Consider the following 22,067-nt stretch of genomic DNA (forward strand, 5'->3'; position numbering starts at 1 on the left):
CATCTCTAAAAAAATTCAGTCAATTTCGATAAAATTTTATAGTGTCAACGCGAGATTTTATTTCTAGAGTCCGGCTCTTGACATGGGGCCCACGTGTAGTTCTAGCCACACTGCTTTACACAGAGTAGCTACTAGTCATACTGAGTCATCTCCAACAAATTTCGGTCAATTTCGATAAAATTTTATAGTGTGAACGCAAGGATTTATTTCTAGGGTCCGGCTCTTGACGTGTGGCCCACGTGTAGTTCTAGCCACACTGCTTTACACAGATTAGCTGTCAGCTATACCGAGTCATCTCTAACAAGTTTCAGTCAATTTCGATAAAATTTTATAGTGTGAACACGAGGTTTTATTTCTAGGGTCTGGCTCTTTGTGTGAGGACCATATAAGGGAGTGAACCATAACAATCCATACTGATCTAAACCGTTTGCACCCTGAAACCAATCTAGACCAAACCATATATGCATAGAACCCGCTTGCTCCCATCCAATGATAACCCAGAGGTAAAACCAAACCACTCGACCCAGTTAGGATCCAAACCATTAGCAGCTTTGCAAGTTGTAACTATAGCTCTCAATGTTGGGAACTTGGATCGCATCATCAACAATAATTACACATTTGCACCTCAATCGAATGAATCCCCAGTGGCCCAGTCATACTGCTTGCTGCATCAGCTACGAATCCCCCAGGGCCTGCAGGCTGCAGGCTGCTGGACCGCAGGCGGTAGACGCACATGTGGACACATTCTCTGCACACACACTTGTAGACTACTGTACCCAGACATGCATGTGTCCATTGCAAGCCAAAAAATCGTCTATTGGGTCACTACCACACAGTGGGGGACCCTGCACTGACAGTGACACAGCTCTATGGCACATATGGCGGCGCTTTGCGAACGCTGATGAACACACGGAACCGTGTACTACGAACGTGTGGTGATGGTGGTGGTGTCCGAGTAGGATAGGAATGCGGCCGGTATGTTCCAACAGGCCAAGCAAAGTGCACGCTCCACAACGGGAATTATCTTGATAAATGGACACACCGGCACCGCACCCCGGCCGGCGACCGGCCAGAAAATTAAAGCAAGGTTCATTCAGAGAATCTGAAGCACGTATTGCAGTGGCAGGCCTACCCGATAGTCCATGCGCTTTTTCGATCTCGTACGTGCGTCGGGCGGCGCCACACACACATACACTAACCGATCGGCCGAGTAGCAGGCACGTCCTTGTCTTCGATTGTTTCTTCGTCATGGGCAAAAGGGGGCCTCCAAATCTGTGATCGCGGCCGGCGCTGGACTGATCAACTGCCCGCCGGAATGATGATGATGATGGTGTGGAGCTGCAGAGGGCGCTGGGGGCCACTGGATTAGACCTTTCGATGTTTTCTTTAACTTAGACTCTGTTTAGTTCTAAAAAAATGTTCTACAGTATCCGTCACATCAAATGTTCAGACACATGTATATGTATGGAGCACTAAATGCAATTAACAAAATAACTAATTATACAGTCTAACTGATTATTATGAGATGAATTTTTAAGTCTAATTAGTTCATAATTAGACATTATTTGTCAAGTAATAATGAAATGTACTGCAGTAACAAAATTAACAATTTTTCACCCACTAAACATGACTTTAATTTGCTGATCATGCGAGCTGCTGCCGGCTGTCTTGTCGTCCGGCCGTCCATGGCTCGGTCAGTCAGCTGCGGAGGTGCATGAGCGTATCAACAGCGACACCCACTACTCCACTAACGAGCAGTAGATAAAAAAGAAAAATAATTGTTCCAGCGATACAAACAAATTGATCTGGAATAAAAAAATTATTTCGGAACAAAACATAGTTATTAGACCTTGTGTGATGATTTGACTGTCAGTCACGCTTTTTTTTAGAGAGGAATCATTGAGTTATTCGGCTGGGACTTAGAGGTCTGCAAAGATGCAACGATTTGACCTAATTAAGCCCGGCCCAACTCTAGTTAATCTAGCAGCCCAACATCCCAAATAGAAACTGGCGGGCCTATTCCCACACTCCCACGAGCCCACGTCTGCTAGCACACAACGGAGGCATGCTCTGCTCCGAGGGCACTATGCTTGGACTCGGCCGTCGGATTCGAGAGAAGAGAGAATTTCGAACGCTCTCTATCCACATACATATTCAGCTCGTCTCCATTGTTATCCATAGAACCGTGTAGGGATAACTTTCTTATCTAGCCTGCTCTATATGTCCTCTGCAGCTCCACACCAAGCAAAATCACTTCAAATCTCTCTCTCTCTCTCTCTCTCTCTCTCTCTCTCTCTCTCTCTCTCTCTCTCTCTCTCTCTCAATGCACCTTTTTTTACTAGGATCCAGTGCAGTTGGAAAGAAGACGGACAGTTCCTTCTCTACCAATACATACCCGGTAAATTTTTCTTCTTTTTGAAACCAAAAAATAATACCTGGTAAATTCTTGCCGGTTGACCTTAATAAAAAAGATGACGGACAGCAGCAGGTTTTGAAAGAAGACAGCAGTGAGGGTGGGATGCAATAAACTCAGTGCAGATGGTGCTGAAAAATGGAAATTGGTTCTGCGAGCTGGCGCCCTCGCTCGTTGCCACGCGCGACGGGTGCCTCGACACGCCGCTGCACCGCGCGGCGAAGGCCGGGCACCGGGCGGTGGCGGCCCGCCTCCTGTCGGCGCTGCGCGCCGGCGGAGCGGATGCGGACGCGGCATTGCGGGCGAGGAATCGGCTGGGCGCCACCGCGCTGTTCGAGGCCGTCCGGAGCGGCCACGCCAAGACAGTGGAGCTGTTGGCGACGGAGGCGCCCGAGCTGGCCGCGGTGACGTCGGGCGACGGCGTCTCGCCACTGTATCTGGCGGCCATGGCCGAGTCCGTTGAAATGGTCCGTGCGCTGCTGCGTCAGTCGCCTGACGGGACGCCGTCGCGGCTCGCGGGCATCGTCCGCCGGGCCGGAGGGACGGACTGCTCTGCATGCCGCGGCGGTCAAAAGCGAAGGTATGGCGGCCGAACTTCGCTGCGCATAATCCTAAAACAGATTCGAAATCTGCATCGCCTGCCTTATTCAGTGACGGCCAACTCGCAACTTTGAACTAGAAATCGTTCGAGCAATCCTGGAATGGGAGCAGGGTCCGGCATTGCTAACCAAAGTTGATTCGCTCGGGGAAACTCCTCTCCACTACGCGGCAGCACACCGGCAACACGGCGTCATCTCGCTACTCCTACATGCCGAAGCTTCGCTAGCGCGTGTATCCGACAACGAAGGGTTGTTCCCGCTACATGTCGCCGCCATGATGGGTAACATTAGGGACATGGTTGAGCTTGTAGACAAATGTCCCGAGTTTGCGGAATTAGTAGATCGCCGAGGAAGAAATTTTCTGCATTGTGCTATTGAACATGGTCGGAAAAAAGTGTGGTTCGATTCATTTGCCGAAATGGCAAGTTCGCTATCCTGCTGAACTCCATGGATTATCAAGGAAACACCCCGCTCCATTTAGCCGTCAAGTATGGCCATCCGAGGATGGTCAGTTTTCTGCTGCAGAGCATCGCTGTCGAGGTAGGCATTACCAACAGGGATGGTCTAACTGCTGCAGATCTTGCTTACAGTCACCTGGAGCCTGGTTTGCAGTACTTTTTGGTAATAATAAATTCATTTCACTCATCTGGTTCATTTGTTAGCCAGACTGCAAGAGTGGCAGAATGTTAATCTCCACTGATGATTTGGCCGTCTTGTTTGGTGTGCAGAATCCTCGAGTGGTAGTGAAGAACTGTTTATACTGGATTAGAGCACCTGTCACCCTCGCAGCTGGAGGGGATCATGTTCACCTGTACAGCGGAATGAGTAACACCACTGCGGCTACGGACGAGGACCCAAAGGACATCAATGGCATCACGGTGACCACGACAATCGCGTCCGTGGTCATCGCCACCGTCACCTTCGCGGCCGCCTTCACCGTGCCGGGGGGCTATGTCGCGGACGACCACCCGCGCGCTGGCACGGCGGTGCTGGCCAGGCGGTTCGCGTTCCGGGCGTTCGTGGCGTCGGACGCCATGGCGTTCCTCTGCTCCATCGCGGCCACCTGCTTCCTCGTCTACGGCGGCGCGGGACAGGTCCCTCGGCGCCAGCGCCGCTTGTACCAGTCGTCGGCGTCGGCGCTCCTGCCGCCCGGCGCGCAGCTCATGGTCGATGCGTTCGCGTTCGGGATCCACGTCGTCCTCGGCGAGGCCAACCGGTGGCTGGTGACCCTGGTCTACGTGCTCGCTCTGCCCGCGGTGCTGCTCTGCTTCCCGGGCATCTGGGCTCGCTTCTACCTTGGGACAGCAATCTGGCAGCGAGCCGGGTGGAGAGGGCTCGTCAACGTACACCGGCGTCCGGAGAGTTTGCACGAGTTCTTATGGCTTTTCATCACAAGCTTCATGTTCAAAAACCTCGTGCGGTCGTTGTTCGCCGTGCTCATCTCGGTCACATTTGTTGTCTGCATCGCACTGAACATCGCTTTGCCGGACTACTGAGTTGTAAATAATCATGAAGTTGAGTCAAACACAAAGGTAGAAAGGCTTGATTGATTAGGTGAATAGTTGTGTTCCGCGGTGTAGGATCTAGAGGTATTTGTTGAGGCATGCTGTGTGTTGCTTGTGATTACAGAGGTGAGTGTACGTGCACACGTGTTTATGAGATGTTTGCATTTGTGTAGTGTTTTGCAAAAAGAATAATGTCTATTTTACTATCTCGGACAATCCACTTCTGTCCATTCGAGAACAAATTCTTGGTTGAATTTACTCCACCAAGCCATTTGAATCGAACCACTTTATCCTTCGTATTTATCCACATACAAGTTGAGTTTCAAGATTTAAGTTGAAAACAGTTAAGTCGAGTAGAATCAAGCCAAAATTTATTCTAGGGGCTAATCACATGATTTTTTCTTAAATTGGACTCCTTCCTTTGAAAAACAAAGATACGAAGCAAAACTTCATGTTTATTTTTTGTACCAAGAAAAGCTTCCTCCTTTAAAAGAACGAATTACCTATTTATTTAATTTCTCAGAGAAGAAACCTATTACCATTTTAGCAGATGTATGGCTTGAAGTGATGCTTACTTGTTTTTCTTTTCTGAAATTGCTTTTGTTTTGTGCACGGTATTAACAGCTCTTGCACGGTAAAGAACTCTGCAGGTATCAATAGTAGTTACGCATGTTTTATAACGGATGTAATACCTAGATCTTAGGTGTGTTTGGAAAACTAGCCATTGGCTATTTGAGCTAGAGCTATTTGGGAACATATTAGGCGCAAATCAATCTCTTCGTGCAAACCGTGTAAATTTCAATCTAGGCCACCGGATCCACATTCAAGGGGTATTGGGGTTGGGTAATTTTACACTTAACTGCCCGTTTTAATTACACTTTTGCAAATCTCCCTCTCACTCCGCCCTTCATCCTGATCTTCACCCGCATGCCGCCGCCGCGTTCCCTGCCGACACCACCCCTCGCGCCCCGCCGGAACGCTCGGCCGGAAGGCCCCAGTCTTCGTCGTCGTCCCACGCCGTCACCCTCGCCCGCTCCAGGCAGCAGTTGCAGTTGCCCATGGAGATCTAGCGAATCTGCTGGCTAGTACCACCTGGCGCTACAACGAACTGCACCGGCGAGAGCTCAGAAAGGCAAGAGGACGAGGTGCCGAGGTCACGATGAAACAGAGAGCAGTGTGAGCAAGATGTCGAAGAAGACTTAGAAGAGTAAGAGAGCCAGCTTAGCAGTGGCGATGGAGCTTGATAGCTTGGGGTTTTTGAATGGGTTTTGTGTAGTGCGGAGACAAGGGTATATAAGGTGGTTGAGGTGCATATACGGGTGTCTGATGGTGAGACGACTGCAGAATTGTTTTAATTAGTCTTTCAGATTAGAAGACAAAAGGGCTCGCCCTGAGCAAATTCCAGGAAGGAGACTTGAGGTACCACCACCGTACAGGACACAGTCGTTGCAGTGCTCTATTTAAAAAAACAAAATTAGAAACAAATTCAAAAAGAGAGAACTGAGAGATGCCAGGTTTTGCTTCCGTACCTCGATGCAGCGAGGTTTGGCCGACAGAGTTTGTGTTGGTGTGTCTGTCTCATAGTCACACAATTCGGGTGGATGCCTCATCCCATGACCCGGGAACGCCGTTCCGATTCGAGGATCGGGGTAAAAAAGGGTCAGTGTCCCATTCAAGGTTGGATCGTGTCCCGGTTTGAGAGGGGTCGTAGCCCCATTGCTAGCAGATTTAATTGGGATAAGAATGTTATTAATAGAGGATTGATATGGTTTTTGTTAGATAATAAACTGAGTACGTGTAGTATCATCTAGATGTACTATTTTATATGTTTTTTATATGCTTGTGCAGCTTAGATTCTTCATTAGTAGCACATATATATATACACACGGCAGCAATATTCTACACCCAACGACCCAATAGACAACCCCTCGTAAGCCCAGCCCAACTACAACAGCTTCCATCTGTTCCGGCCCGACCCACCCGTCAACTCAATTAGACCTCGCGAGCGCGAGTCGCGGCCTCGTGGCGCGTTAGCTTCTACGGCGGAGCGAGCGCGAGCCGCGAGACGCGCGGAGCGCGGCGAGCGGCGAGCGCGAGACGTGACGCGGCGAGCAGCAAGCAGCGCGGCGAGCGGGGGATCGTGAGGGGTACCCGCGTAGCTTCTGTGCGCGGAGCGAGCGGCGGCGGCCCGGTGGTCCAGAGAGCAGGCGCGGTGCCTGCCGCGCGGAAAGCACAGGCGGCGGCGGCGGCGCGGCGAGCAGCAGGCGGCGCGAGGGAGGCCAGGTCTGCTGGGATTGGTGGAGTGAGATCGGTAATTGAGCTCTCTTCTCAACCATAATCTCTCTGCGCTAGTAATTTGTTGACATTTTGGTCGATTCGTGGAGGATTTTTGGTGGATTGCAAGTTTCTGAAAACCTTACATTGGGATCTGGAAAATTACTGAAGACCGTGAAATCTTCTATTTGTGCCTTGCACATTGTTCAGTATTTGGCCTATTACTGAATTTATTTAGTGTCTTCAGTATTTGATCCGCCTAATATTTTTATCCATTGGGTTGCATTTCGGGATTCAGTAATTTTGGTCTATTTTACACATTATTCACTGCTCAGCACTACGCATGTTCAGTATTCAGTGCCTAGTATTACATCCTTGTGTTTTCAGTATTCAGTGCCTAGTATTTGAAAACCAGATGTTCAATATTCAAATTTGTAGGATGTTCAGTATTCAGTGCCTAATATTACATCCTTGTGTTTTGCATTTGTAGGATGTTCCAAAGTAGTATTGTGTTCGGTAGTAATGTAGTGATGAAATGTAGTGATGTGTCATTGTTTTTTCTTTTACTTTGTAGTAGTGCTACGGATATGGAGAGTGATGATATTTCAATGAATCGCTCGAGCCTAGCAATCAGCCTTGCTAGTAGGCGTGTGATGGCATCTCAAGTATCTGTGCCTCCATCGGGAACAGCTCCGCATCCTTCCCCGGATTCAACAGCTCCGCATCCTTCCCCGGATTCAGTCCCTGGGGGGGGTGCTGCAAATGGCAATTTGTTGAGGACACCAGTGGTGATGAATGCCCAACCATTGAGATGTAGCCCTCCCTGGCTAAGACATGATATGAGGTATCCAGCTGTTATGACGCCACCGCCGGGTGCTGCGCCTTCAGAGATGATTACACCTGACGTCAACCAAACTTACACACATGTGAGTGTTTTGAAAAAAAGAAGTGTAAATTCCCTGCTGCATTTATTTGGTGTCTTTGAAAAAGAATGCTCATATTACTGAATTACTGGATGTGTTTCTGTTGGTAATTTGTTGACATATTCTCATGGCAGGGCGAGGATTTGGATCCTGAAGTTGTTCCAAATTTTGAGATGAGCTTTGAGTCTTTTGAAGATGCATTTTTGTTCTACAAAAAGTATGTTGGGCGTGTTGGCTTTCCAATAAAGAAGAACAGGAAAAGGGGGACAACTGGAAAGGATTTCTGTTGCTCGTTGGAAGGGAAGCATAACACAAAGGTTCAGGATGGCGACCGTAAGACGTCAAATACTTCAAAACGTGATGGCTGCAAGGCAATGGTGTGCGCACGAGAGGCGCGAGGTGGAGGGCGTGTCTTTTTTACACGCATTGTTTTCGAACATAACCACAAGCTGAATCCAACACCAAGCATGACGAAGCGTATGAGGGCGCACAAGGTTGAAGATCCGTCTATGATGAACCTGGTTGACACAATGCATGCTAGTCAAGTCCCTCACCCCAACGTTATGCGTGTCCTACGTAGTGTTGCGGGTGGGGTTGAGAATCTTCATTTGACTGAGAGAGACGTTCAAAATAGGTGACTTTCCTGTGGCTATCCTTTTCTTTGGCATGTTACATACTGTAGAAAAATATTTTGACACTAAATAAATGATGATGTTGTACACAACCCAATCCTCGCAGGAGAGCTGCGCATGTTCGGGAAGAACGGATGGATGATATACCGAAGCTCCTGGCCTTCTTTAGAGAATGCAAAGCAAATAATCCACAATTCTTTTATGAGTTCCAACTTGATGATAAGAACGTCATCAAGAATGTCTTTTGGAGCCACGCCAGTCAACAGAGTGACTATGCAGGTACTGAATTACTGATCAAGTTTTACTGGGATACTCAGTTTGGGGGCTGGGCAAAAAAAAACTACACACATACTGGATTACTGACTTTGGGGGGTTTTTTTGCCGTGTGTATGCAGACTACTCTAGCGTGGTGACATTTGACACGACGTACCGCACCAATCAATATAGCATGCCTTTAGCAATGTTTGTTGGATTCAACAAGTTGCAAAATGTTGTTTTTGGTCAGGCATTGTTGAGGGACGAAAGAGCAGATACCTTTGAGTGGTTGTTCAAGCAATTTAGAGCTTGTATGGGGGGCAAGGATCCTATTGTTATCTTCACAGTTATGTATGTTATGACTTGTGCCTCGTAGGTAATCATTACTGAATTTAACATGATTGTTGGCTTATTGCTTGCTTGAGTTTTGCTCTGATTACTAAAAAAATAAATAAGGATTACTGAATGGATTGTTGCTTTATTTTGAAATCCACCAATATTGCGTAAATGGATTTGCTTTGATTACTTCAGAGGATAAAAAAAGATTACTGGGATACTCGAAAAATATTACTGAAGTGTATCATTTACTGAATTTGTTTGTAGAATGACTGCTATGAAATTTAAATTACCGAATTACTGATGAGTATCGTTTACTGAATTTGTTCGTAGAATTACTGCTATGAAATTTGAATTACCGAATTACTGATACAAATGCTAATGTTGATTGTTTGACGCAGATCAAGATTCTTCAATTGAGAAGGCAATAAATTTGGTATTTGAAAAGGCGTACCACAGATATTGCCGCTGGCATGTCACGAACAAGTTTCGGAATGAGCTGAATCAGCTTAATACCCAACATCCCGGCCTGTCTGAAACCTTAACTTCTGTTATCAATCATCCACTCAGACCGATTGAATTTGAGCAAGCCTGGGCTGCAATGCTTGACAAATATGAAGTTCATGAGTCCAAAGTGCTGATGAAGTTGTACGACGAAAGGAACATGTGGGTGGGTGCTTATTTCAAAGAGATATTCTGCGGGACGATGACTTCGACACAAAGAAGTGAGAGTGTCAATTCTACCGTCAAGCATGGTTATTGTGACAATTCAACGGCAATACATGAGTTTGCGAAGTCATTCTTGAAACTTTTGGCGCATAATAAGGAGAAAGAGGCAGAAGAGGAGTTCAATTCGCAGGTGAAAACCTAAGTCCAAAGAAATTTAGAAAAAAAGGGATAGAAAAAATGTGAACTTCCAGTAATTTGTGTGTTAACAAAATGATTTTTGCTGTTGCAGGCCCCGGTTATTGCCTCAACATTTTATGGCTACGACAATCAGCTTAGCAGAGTGTACACCAGAGCTGTGTACAAGGTGTTCGCGAGTAGACTCAAATCAAGCACTACTTTCCGTGTGCGTCCAGACCCGGACAAGGCTGGTTACTACCTGGTGAAGCACAAAGGCCCCCAACTGATTTCCCTTGGTTATGTCATGAATTTTGGGTGAAAGCTGTAGTGAATGAGGAAATTCCTGAGGAATCAAAATTTAATTGCGAGTGCATGAGAATTGAGCACACGGGTATGTTCCTTGCAGAAAAATGTTCCTTGTGTTTTCTCGTTCGTTGCAGAAAAATGTTTTATCCGCTTTACTGAATTACTGAACTTGCAGGTATGTTTTGTCCGCATCTTTTGTGTGTGCTTACAAACCTGCAAGTGGCGCATATCCCATCCCGGTATATCCCCAAAAGGTATACAAGGAATGCCAGGGAAGCTACCCCCTTTGATAGACACGATAAAGTATATGTTGGACCGAGTGGAGACACTAAAGCAAGCCACATGCTGGAGCTATTACCTGATTGGTGTGCACTGCAACATAAGTCTGTCATGTCCAGTGAGGTTAGAAATTTTTTTTGATGTTTGGTGCTGTATTACTGAATTACTAAGTACGCTGTTGACACTCTCTTATATTAATGGGCTGATGATCTCATATATATATATTACTGGATTACTGGCAGGGGGTAGCCAAGTGCAAAGAATTGTTTCGCCAGGCACTTCAAGTTGTTGACCAGATACCTCATGATTTGGGTCCACCAAATGCTGCATTAGGGGTGGCACATGATTTGGATCCACCAGCTGCTGCATCAGGGGTGCCGGCTGGGCAGAATCATGTTGTATCAGCATCGGCCCCCCAATCTCTAGCACAAAAGGGAGCCGTACAAAGGGGGTGGAGGGTGTTGATCTCCCGGCCCCACACTTCAAAAGACCGCAAGGAAAAAACCGTAAGCGTTGCTGTAAGAGATGCAACAAGAGCGGACACAATATTACTACGTGTGGGAGAGAAGCCCCACCTCCCAAAAGGCCTAGGGGCAGGCCCGTGGGGAGTGGAACAAGAAAGAGGAAGGGTAGCTATGAGAGCGATGACACACAAGATGACCTTGCTTCTGAAATGGAAGATGACGAGTCCGAGTAGATTTTTTGAAATGAGACAAATGTATTACTAGATTGCTAAAAGTATTTATTACTGCTTCTTCGAATTACTGAATCCAATACATGTAGTTAGTGGTGACCTATTTTTGGATATAGCACAATAGAAGATGGTAAAGATGATGAGAGCAAAAGTAGATATCTTTGTTTTTAGATGTTAAAGCCTATTCTACTGGATTGCGTGAATGTTTATAACTGGATTTCTGAATTGTGTTTTGAAATTTCGGATCTCCTTAATGCAGACATGTAAGCAAAAAAAAAAGGAAAAAATACTGAATCTCATGATTACTGAATCCAGATATGTACGCGAAAAAAAGCTATGCATTTGCTCCGCATTACAACTAAAAACTACTGATTACTGAATCCTGCCACATCTAAAAAGAAAAAAAAAATACTGAACTGAACATCCGCATGTACAAAAATGCACGGTACTGGAAAAATAACTGGTTACTGAATCTCCTAATTCCTGAATCCAGATATGTACACGAAAAAAAAAAGTTGAATCTCGTGGTTACTGAAATCATGAGATTACTGGAGTACTGATTACTGAATCCAGACTTAGTAAAAAAAAGGAAAAACATGCTGAAACTACTGATTACTGAACCTCCGCATGTACAAGGTGGACAGTACTGAAAATAATTGGTTATCTGTGGGGGAGCATATACACATAGTTAGTCTGGTTATCTCATGCAAATTCTAAAAAAATGAAAAAGTCTACAGAAAACTCAAAGCATCCATTCTCTTCACTTGGAACTGTCTCCCTTGTGAACTTGGGTGTCATGTGAATGAGGCAACAAAAATCCTACTGTGGCATCTCAATATGATGCGAATGCCATGGCGCTAGTTCTTCAATCACATCAGGTAGAGGGGTTATGTCGTTGCGCTTGTGGAACACAATATAGTAGAGGAGTTGGGCCCTATATTGTGCTCCAAGTAGCTGCATGTGATTAATGGGATTACTGGAGTACACGAACAAAAAAGGGTCAGTTGGATCCATGCCACTACAACTTCTTGAAATTTGATTTCATGTTGAAATCCATGCCATTGAGTGGCATGATTTTCAACGTGAAACCCAATTTCACGGAGTTGTGGTGGCATGAATCGAATTTTCCCAACAAAAAATACATGTGATGCTAGCTAAAAAATACTGGAAAATGCACGTAACCAAAAGGTAGTACTGAATTTAATTTATGACAGATTCCGAATAACAAAAAAACTGAATAGTTTTTGCCTAAACAATGAACTAAATACATGAAATTAAGTAACTGAAAGGGCACACAGAAAAAACTAAAAAAATGCTGAGACAAAATCAATATCATGAGAAGAAAATATGGGGGAGAGGGGGCGCGAACCTCGGCAGCAGCAGTGGGTACAGGCTTGGTAGCGGTCCTAGCAACAGGCTTGGTAGCAGCCCTAGCAATAGGCTTGGTACTTTTGATAGCAGCTGCCTTTCGAGTCTTTGAACGAGCATCAACAAAATCAGAATCAGTGCTTCTATTTGTTTCTTGGGAGGCATTCCTCGAAGGGGCCTTCCGCAGAGTGCACCTACGTCTGGTGGACGATTGTGCACCCTCCGCATCTTCCAGTGGGTCATCCATTAATACACCTGGTCAAAAAATGAGTTCAAGATATTTGTGTGATCACTAATGTGGTTACTAAAATTGGTAAAAAAAATACTAGTCTATTTATACAAACCTAAAAGTTACTGAAATCAAGATATACATAGGTAATGAATATCAGATCTCTAGAATACTGAATTCAAGACGTACATAGAAAATTGCTGGATGTACTACTGAATTACTGGGTTATTGCTTTACTGATTTACTCAGTTCAGATTATCGAAGCTTGGTAATAAGAAAAATGTGAAAATCAACTAGATGCATGCAAAAAATATTGAAATACCAGATCTCTGTATTGCTGAATCCAAAATATACATATGTATACATAGGTACTACTTGGTGTATTACTAAATCTACATATGCATAGGTATTACTGGATAACTGAAAACTCTGAATTACTAAATCAAGCATCAAATATTTAGTAATGATTCAAAAATTATACTACTGCTGACATTGATTAACATAGTGTTGAACCTAAACTAATAAACAACAAAAAAGAATAATTGTGCTGGAAATATCAAATTACTGAACTACTAGACTAACTACTTGATTTAGATTATCAATGTTCAGTAAATGAAAAAAATACTAAAAGCCAACAAACTACATATGGATCATAAAAAAATGAAAAATACTGAATGCATGTGCTGCTAGCTACTACTGGACTAATGACCTAGTCTAAGTAAGAAAAATCTTTATGCAGGAACTAACAAAATTACTGAGACTTAAAACATAGCAAGTGGACTAACTACTATTCAATTCATGATCCGTAATGACCAAAATAAAAAAGTGATGCTGGCAATATTACTGACCCTAAGAAAAATAAGAGATACTGAACTACTGACCTAACAAAAATAATAGACTAGGTCATAAATTTAGAGCGAACGTTAAAAATTACCAAGACTTAAATGCTAGCCTACTAGACTAACCACTTTAAATCATCATCACTCAGTAATCTCGAAAAAAATACTAAATCTAGTAAAGTCTAACAAATTACTTATTGGTGCTGAAATCCTAACAAAAGCATTCAGTAAAGTCTAACTACCGATTACTACTGGATTACTGGATTGCTTGTTCAAACACTAGCAAGACACTGCACGATATGCGCCCAAAAAATCGAATTAGAATAAAAAAATTGCATGGAAAATTCCGGAATCGGGGGATTGCACAGCGGAAAAACGCACGCTCATCGTGGAATGTGCAAAAAATGGGGGCTAGGCGCGTTGGGCGAGTGGCGCTCACACCAAGCCGCGCTCCCCCACCCCTAGCAGGGGCGACTCCTCTCACACCTCCGGGGGCGCACCAGGCCGCGAGGGTCCAGGCCGGCCGAGCTTCGGCTCGCTGTGAGGTCGAGGGCGCTAGGGGGGATACCTCGGTTCCGGACGCCGCCGTTCGAGGGCGCGGGAGTGGATCCTGACGCCGGGCTGCGGCCGCGCCGCCGCCGCACGCCTGGGATCCCGTCACCGGGCTGCGGCCGCGCCTCCGCCGCCGTCCCCCGCCTGGGATGCGGCGCGCTTCCGTCGCCGAGACCTGGAGGGGCGCGATTGGATTAGGTTTTGCGTGGGGTGGGTGGGGGTCGGGCCTTCGGGGTGCTTCAGGAGGGGCAGCCGGGCCGGGGGGGGGGGGGGGTGAGCGCGAATGGGGGTGGCGTGGGCCTGCGGGGTGGGAGCTGGTGGGCTGGTTCGGTTCGGTTGTGGCTGAGTGGGCTGATTTGATGTGGCTGGGTGTAGAATGCTATTCTACACCTAGGGTGTAGATTAGCACATAGTTATATATATACACACACACACACACATATATATATATACACATATATATATAGTTTTTGTCTTTTTAAAGACGCATCGACCCGGATGAATCAGAGTCGCGTTCCACATAATTTTTTATCGTTCCATAGAGGTATACCCCCTTCGTACCACAATTTTATAAAGTGACGACCCTCGACTCTCGACCCCGTTCCTCGACCCGGTCGACCCAGGATCTTTATCACTATGGTCTGTCTGCAGCCTTTTAAATTAATAAAGTGGTGTTTGTCTGCAGTTTAATTTGAACACGCGTCGGCGGATTAATAATTAAGTTGTGATGATGATGATTACGGCTGGTATGTGTAGAATAGTGCATCGTGTGTGTCAGCACCTGTTTAAAAACTTGCACTACCGATTTGGAACAGTACTAGTGCCACTATATATCAGAAATAGATAGTGTTGCGATTCTATTTTCTGATGACGTGCGTTTATCAACAACTCATACTCATCTTGAAAATCTGGCATCTTGAAAAGAGATACGGGTACGTATTGTTCCTTCTAGTTTTCTCTTCCAAAAAACAGAAGCGCAGCTACGTTTTCAAAAAGAGGAACTAGCTAGCTAGCTAGCCCCCGGTAAAAATCTGCATGAAACCACCGTGTGACCCAAGTACACTCTTGAAAGGCACAAATTCAGTAAACAAAGGTGCTGCAAATGTGAGCAATGACATTTGCCCCACTTGCACGAACTATAGGCAAAGCTCATCCATCTCTGCCAAGTGCCAGCACACACATTACTGACTCCGTCTCGTCGCGTGCCCGCCACGCGCCGTGGACTAAATTCCCGTAAAGAATATAATTATGTCCTCAGGTTGATCTGATTTCTGATCCATCAACCAGTATGGTAATACTCTCTTCGTTCCAAATTGTAAGACATTCCAACAATTTTGAAGAGTCAAATTTTTTTATATTTAACCAAATTTATATAATAGAGTAATGATATTTATTATATAAACTAAGTACCATTGGATTCTTTATTAGTTATATTTTCATAGTACATCAATTTGATATCATAAATTTTTATATTTCTCTCTATAATTTTGGTCAAACTTTAAATTACTTTGACTCTCCAAGATTCTTGGGATGTCTTATAATTTGAAACGAATGGAGTAATAATAATAATAATAATAATAATAATAATAATATTAATATTAATATTTTTCACCCTGTGCTTATCTTCTGCAGCACAAGGATCGAATTCCCTACCGATGGCGGAGTCAATACATGCGTGAAGTGAAAATATTTAGTGGCATGGCGGTCCAACTCCAGAAGGATCCACACACCGCAATATTTTACTCCGCCGCACTTCGTGCTAGCCAAAATTATTCTCTGACAACACAGTCTCGACAATATATATGATAACATATTTTCTCACGATTGATGACACGGTTCATTTTCGGCATTCCATCAACAATGCCCTCGATCTGTGTGTGAATGATCCTTCCAAGAAAATTTAAATGGTTATTTGGAAAGAGCCCATTACAATTTTCTCACATCAGAGATACGCTATTGAAATTCATTTAATTCGAAAAATGCCATTACAATTCTCCATCTACCACAGCCACGCCATTCTATACATCTCCCATGTGTCAGACCATGTATTTTTGTATTTTTCTTTTTTCCTGTATTGCCCCTGGGCCCATCCGCCCATCGTCCTCCTCTGCATCGCGAGCAGGGGTGGCTCCCGCCTGCCCGCACTGTCGCAGCCCGCCTACCCGCAGAGGCGCCGCCCGCTTGCCCGCACGAGCCCCTGGCCGCGCCACCACCTACACGCGCCGGCCGTGTCCGCCCCATACAAGCTATAACACAGGGCGTTGCGAGGAATTCAATTTTCATATTATTAGGGAGGCCAACCGTGCTAATTTATTTAATATTTTGCTCAAATTTAAAATTTTCAGTGTAAATTTGAGCACCACAGGGGCCAGGCCCTGCCCCCCGCCATAAGATTTCCTCTTGATTTTTTTTTGTTGTTGCTAGAAAGTAAAGACTAGCTGTGCAAAAAAATATTGTAGGCTTTTATGTAGTTACTGCAGGGACTATTCTACTGACGTGCGGACCCTATGGGCATAGGGCTTGCACGTCAGTGGGAGAGTCCCGCTGAGCTGCAGAGGAACTGCTTCGTGTCAATGTTGGGCCACATTCCGATTTCTTGATCTTCTGACTTTGGGCTAGCAAATTTCTCTCCATCATATGTATGTAGACGCACAAGTACTCAAGTAGTATCCACTTTCAGCAACATTCAGTTCTAGTGCGGCAGTGTCGTCCCAAAACTCATTATGGATACACAGTCTCGGTAACTTGACTGCCACGGTTCTTTTTTTTTCTCAAACACGTAGGAGAGCTGCGTATCTTTGTATTAAGAGTAGTGACTGCCACGGTTACGCGCGCCACCACCGCTGCGGCGGCCACGGGAAAGGCGCTTTTCCACCGGAGCGGGCTGCGGGCGGACTCGAGACGAGAGGAGAGAGAGGTTGGGTGGAAGGAGGCACATGGCTGCGGTGGGAGCCGCAGCAGGCAGCAGCACTACTGAAGTTTTCAGCAAGTGCGTTTTGGAGATGGGAGCAGAGCAAGGAGCCAAAGAGATTAGCATGGGGTCACTGCTGAAGTTTTCAGAAGAGCAGGGATGTTCCCGTCAAACAAAAGCGAAGACGCCAATTCGGTAGTTTAATTTTTCTGCTCACAACATCGAGTTCTTGTTCAGGCTGGACAGTTACTCAGTTTTATTCATTTCTCTGCTTGCTGATGTGCTCGGTTAAGGGCTGTATCTATCTGATGTATTAGAGGTGCGGAGAAACAAACTGACAAAGTGATTCTTCCAAACAGATGGTACCTTCTTTTTATTTTTTTTGAGGGGTCAACGGAGGGGGAGAGGATCCCCCACCTGATTTTTTTCTTTTTCATTTATAGGTGGCCCTGAAATGGCCTGATGATACAAGTGTTACATGATGTTTTACATTGCCGAAGAAAAAAGGGAACACCATTGGTCGCCAATGCCCTTTTCAGCGCAAGGCAGGCGACAGCTCCACGCTTTTGCTTCCTGCTTGCAGGCTTGCAGAGTTTGATGCAACGACAACGTCTCCTGGCGGAAGATGACACCGTTTCTGCGTTTCCACAATTGCCAACAGCATATGAGGAGGAAGGTGTCATATTGGCCGCACGGCACAGTTGGTGGCCGGGGCAGCTGACGGATGTCGCGGGCTTCGAAGTTGGCAGGAACATCAAACCCGAGAATCCTCCAGAAGGAAGAGGCGAAGTCACAGTGAAGGATCAAGTGAGTTGTCGTTTCCGGACCCTTGGAGCAGAGCTCGCAGGTGCTGTCGGGCAGGATCTTCCGTCTTGCTAAATTCGCTCTGCACTGAATTCTTTCATGCACCAGCAACCATGCAAAGAACTGGACTCTTGGTGGAGCGCAGCTCCGCCAGAAAGTGTTGACGGAGGATCCGGGGCTGGCGCCCATTGTTTTGAGCAGCGCGTATAAGTCCTTGGTGTGCAGCTTCCCTTCCAGATCAGCGAAAGGAGAGTGCCTCGCGTCCTTGCCGAGTTGCCGGTTGTGAGCGTCACCTAGGAAAGCATAGCTTGCAGCACACCGAGCTCCGCAGTAGCTTCAGTACTCAATATTGGAACGAGTTTGTTGCGCAGACCCCCCTGGATAATCTCCGCCACAGAGTGAGCATCCTTTTTGCAGTGACTATGCAGCACTTGGAAACGATCAGCAAAGCATTCATCCCCAAACCAGACGTCCTGCCAGAACGATGTAGAACGGCCATCCCCCACCGTCACAGTTGTAATTGCTTGGTATAGGGGCAGGAGGCTGCGCATGGATTCCCAGTGAGCACCGTGTATGTTGCCGGTTAGAGACGCCAGATTAACCTGCTGACCTACCCAGGCGGCCCAGGATGAAGGGGTACTAGCGTACAACTTGTGAAGCAGCTTCAGGAGTAAGCAGATGTTATGAACGGCCAGGTCCCTGATCCCGAGCCCGCCTTGATCCCGGCACTGTTGCACTTGATCCCAGGCAATCAGGCAGCTAGAGTCGTGGGCATCCCCTTCCCCTGTCCAGAGGAAGCCGCGCCGCCGCTTGTCAATTTTTGCAATTACACCAGGAGGTAGAGACATAGCCATCATGACGTAGGACAATTGGCCATCCAGCACCGAATTGATCAGCACAGTTCTGCCTGTGGGGTTGAGGAAGGAAGCTTGCCAGCCTGCCAGGTAGCGATCAGTTTTGCAGATATATGGGTCGAAAGCAGGTAGTTTCAGTTTGTCACAGGAAAGAGGCAGTCCGAGGTACGTTTACGGGAAACCTTCCCGTCGGCAACCCAACACGTTGATGCACCGGGGGATAACCACCTCGTCCATGTGCAGTGGGACAACAGTACTCTTGTGGTAGTTGATGAGAAGACCTGTAGCCGCCGAGAATTGATCTGAGGAATGTTGAGTACTCTATTCTGCTTGTGATGAGTGAATTGTCAACCGTGCGGTGTGATCGTGCGCTTGGTCTTTTGGTTGCAGGTACACGGGCGTCAAGTGTCGACGGAGAGTTGCCGTAGAGGAGCTCGGGCCGGGCGGCAGCTGTGGCGTCCACTCCTGGATCGAGGGCGCAAGCGGCGACGGAAGGCGGGTTTCTTGGTTTGCGCCACAAAACCAAGGAGGCGAACGGCGATTGAAGACGCCAAGTCGTGGAGGCACGGGCGTCGGTCTCGGAACTGACGGAGGCGACGGGCGTCGACGGCGTCTAGGGCCTCGCTGCGGGCGAGGAGGTGACGGGCGTCGGGCGGCGTCTAGGGCCATCAGAAGGCCGAGGCGGGAACGGCGTCTAGGGCCACGGCGTGGAGGCGGGAATCTTCCCGTGCGTGAAGTTTTGGCGGTTTTCTCAAAACCAGCCACCTACCCGGGTTTCGCGGACCCCCCCAAAACCGCGAACCGGATCTTCATCGACTGGCGGCATCGCGGAGAAAACTTCGACTCGAAGAAAGAACCTCTGCCGTCGGATGAGTCCTTGTATCTTTTCCGGTTTTGCCCCTACGGGCCTTCTAGTATCTAGTTGAGTCTAGGGGTATTTTAGTCTTTAGTCTAGAGAGTTAATGGGTTAAAAGAGAGAGGAGGGCAGCCAAGTCACGGTGCGCCAGAAGCCAGCAACCAGATGCAGCACCCTCCTCTCCTGGCGCCCTCCCTGTCTCTCCCTCTCTTCCTCCCTCCTTCCTCTCTAGGATTAAGGATTAGAGGTATGAATTCTCGAGACTTTGGTACTGAGATTGTGTGGGAAAGGAGGCCCAATCCTCCTTGTGCCCTCTGGGGTTTTGAATTCATGTCAATCTCGTACGTTTCGTGCTTCGTTTTGGATGAATTCGATTTTCCCTTGTCGATTCTTGTGCACGAGATGAGGAGTTGGTTCTTGTTGATTTCGTGACTCCTTGGGGTGTTTCTAATTCATCTAGCCTAGTGCTAAAACCCTCGGACTCACGAGCTCCTTCAAATTGACAATTTTGCGTTCTAGAGAAAACCCCATTCTTGCTCGGGAATTCTTCGATTCTTTCCAAACCATGGAGTGATTCGTCGATTCCTTCCGTGGATATGTTCACAAGTCCTTTGTGATCGTGTCTGCAAATTTTGAGCCTCTTTGGACGTGATTTGATCATCCAATCATCAGGTTTTCCAAAGTTCGCGAGCTGGAAAAACTCTGTTCTGCTCGGACAGGATTTTTCGCTAGCGCCGGTTGAACCGACGCTTGAGTTCAAGGTCGTCGGATCAACCGGTGAAGTGAAGGTTTTTGACTGTTCAGCTTGGTTGCACCGGTGCATTGGATCTATATGCATCGGTTCAACCGGTGAAGGCATCCCTACACGCTTTTTCACCCGTTCAACCGGCGTATAGAAATTCTTTAACGTCGGTTGAACCGGTGCTCTGTGTGATCGGTTTTGCAGACTCTCTGGGCAACTGCACCGGCGTTTTGGTTTTAATACCGTCGGTTTAACCGGTGCAGTCAAAGTCTGTTTTGAAGCATCTCTGGACAACTGCACCGACGCGTAAGTTTGATTTTGTCGAATCATCCGGTGTTGCATAACCGGTCGAACCGACGCCGATCGAACTGCTGCGTCGGATCAACCGGTGCTGTGTTTTCTCTGCTGCCGGCTCTGGTCATCGGTTGAACCGACGCTCTTCAAACCCTGGCGTCGGATCAACCGGTGAGTTATACCGTGCATGTTCTCGGCTGCTTTTTCTCGCTGATTTCCTCCGCACCTTTTCTTGCTTGTTCCTAGGGCTTTTTGTGTTAGTGTAGCTCCTCCATAGCTGCTTCACGCTGTGCCTAGGACTCTAGGGTTGGGTGTGTATTCTGGGACTTAGCCAAAGCTTTGGTTTGCAAGAATTTTGAATTGGCTCACATTCACCCCCCCTCTGGTCGCCCTTTCGGTCCCTCATGATCCAAGGTGACTTTCAGATGCTGAACATCCACAATATCCCCCCGCAGTAGGATGAGGGTGTCATCAGCGTATTGCAGCACCGAACACGCCTCAGCAGGATTCAGCGGATGGTGCACATTGTTCTTGTGTTTGATGAAAGTCTGCAACAGATCAGCCACAAGCAGGAACAAATACGGCGACATGGGATCGCCTTGCCGCAGCCCTCGCTTGCAAGTGAGCCAAGGCCCCGGACATCCATTAACAAGGATAGCAGTATGTGAGGTCTCAAGTAACATTCGAACCCAGGAGCACCACTTAGGCGAAAAGTCCCTTGCTTTCATGACCTGCATGAGGCAGTCCCAATTCACTGTATCGAAGGCCTTAGGAAAATCAAGTTTCAGAACCAGGGTTGGAGCTTTCCTTTTGTGACAGACCTGGAGCATTTCAGCGGCATAAACGAAGTTCTCAGCAATTGTCCGGCCCTTCAGGAACCCAGTTTGATTCAGATCAATCAGCTCTGTAATTTCTTTTTGCAGGCGTGTGGTGAGCATTTTTGCTGCAATCTTGACACTGCAATTCTGAAGGCAGATCGGCCGGAAGGCATCAACCGCAACGGCACCCGGCTTCTTCGGCAGCAGCACCATGTAGGACCGGTTGACTCTGCCAAGTTGCACAACCCCATTGAAGAACGCTTGCAGGAACAACATGACATCAGCTTCGACAGTGCCCCAAGCAGCCATGTAGAAGCTTGGCCTGAAGCCGTCCGGGCCTAGCGCACTACACCGGTTTAAGGATCGGAGCGCCTGCAGTGCTTCAGTGGTAGAGAACTCAGCAGTCAGTGCGGCGCTTGCAGTTTGCCGGCCAGCATATAGCTCTCCGAGTTCAAAGGAGAAATTGCTTGCACCCGGTTCCCCCAAAAGGTTTTTGTAGTGGGAGGTGAGAGCAGCTATCTTCCCATCGTGCGCTGTAACCCGGAGCCCATTTACCTCCACCACTTTGATCGTGTTCCGACGCATCCGCTGCGTGGCGTGAGCATGGAAAAACTGAGTGTTTGAGTCACCTTCCCTGATTGATCGTTGCTTGCCTCGTTGCTTCCAGTAAGCCGCACGCACCTTGATGGCTTGTGCAAGACAGTCCTGACATCAGCTTCTCACATCCAGTTCCTGAGA

General features: G+C 47.1%; 1 pseudogene; it reads left to right on the plus strand.

Annotated features, from left to right (window-relative positions):
• Positions 1–2,196: 2,196 nt before the first annotated feature.
• On the plus strand, positions 2,197–4,733 carry LOC120706539 (annotated as a pseudogene).
• The last annotated feature ends 17,334 nt before the right edge of the window (positions 4,734–22,067 follow it).

The sequence above is a fragment of the Panicum virgatum genome, chromosome 5K (assembly GCF_016808335.1).
Source record: "Panicum virgatum strain AP13 chromosome 5K, P.virgatum_v5, whole genome shotgun sequence".
In the NCBI taxonomy this organism is placed as follows: domain Eukaryota; kingdom Viridiplantae; phylum Streptophyta; class Magnoliopsida; order Poales; family Poaceae; genus Panicum; species Panicum virgatum.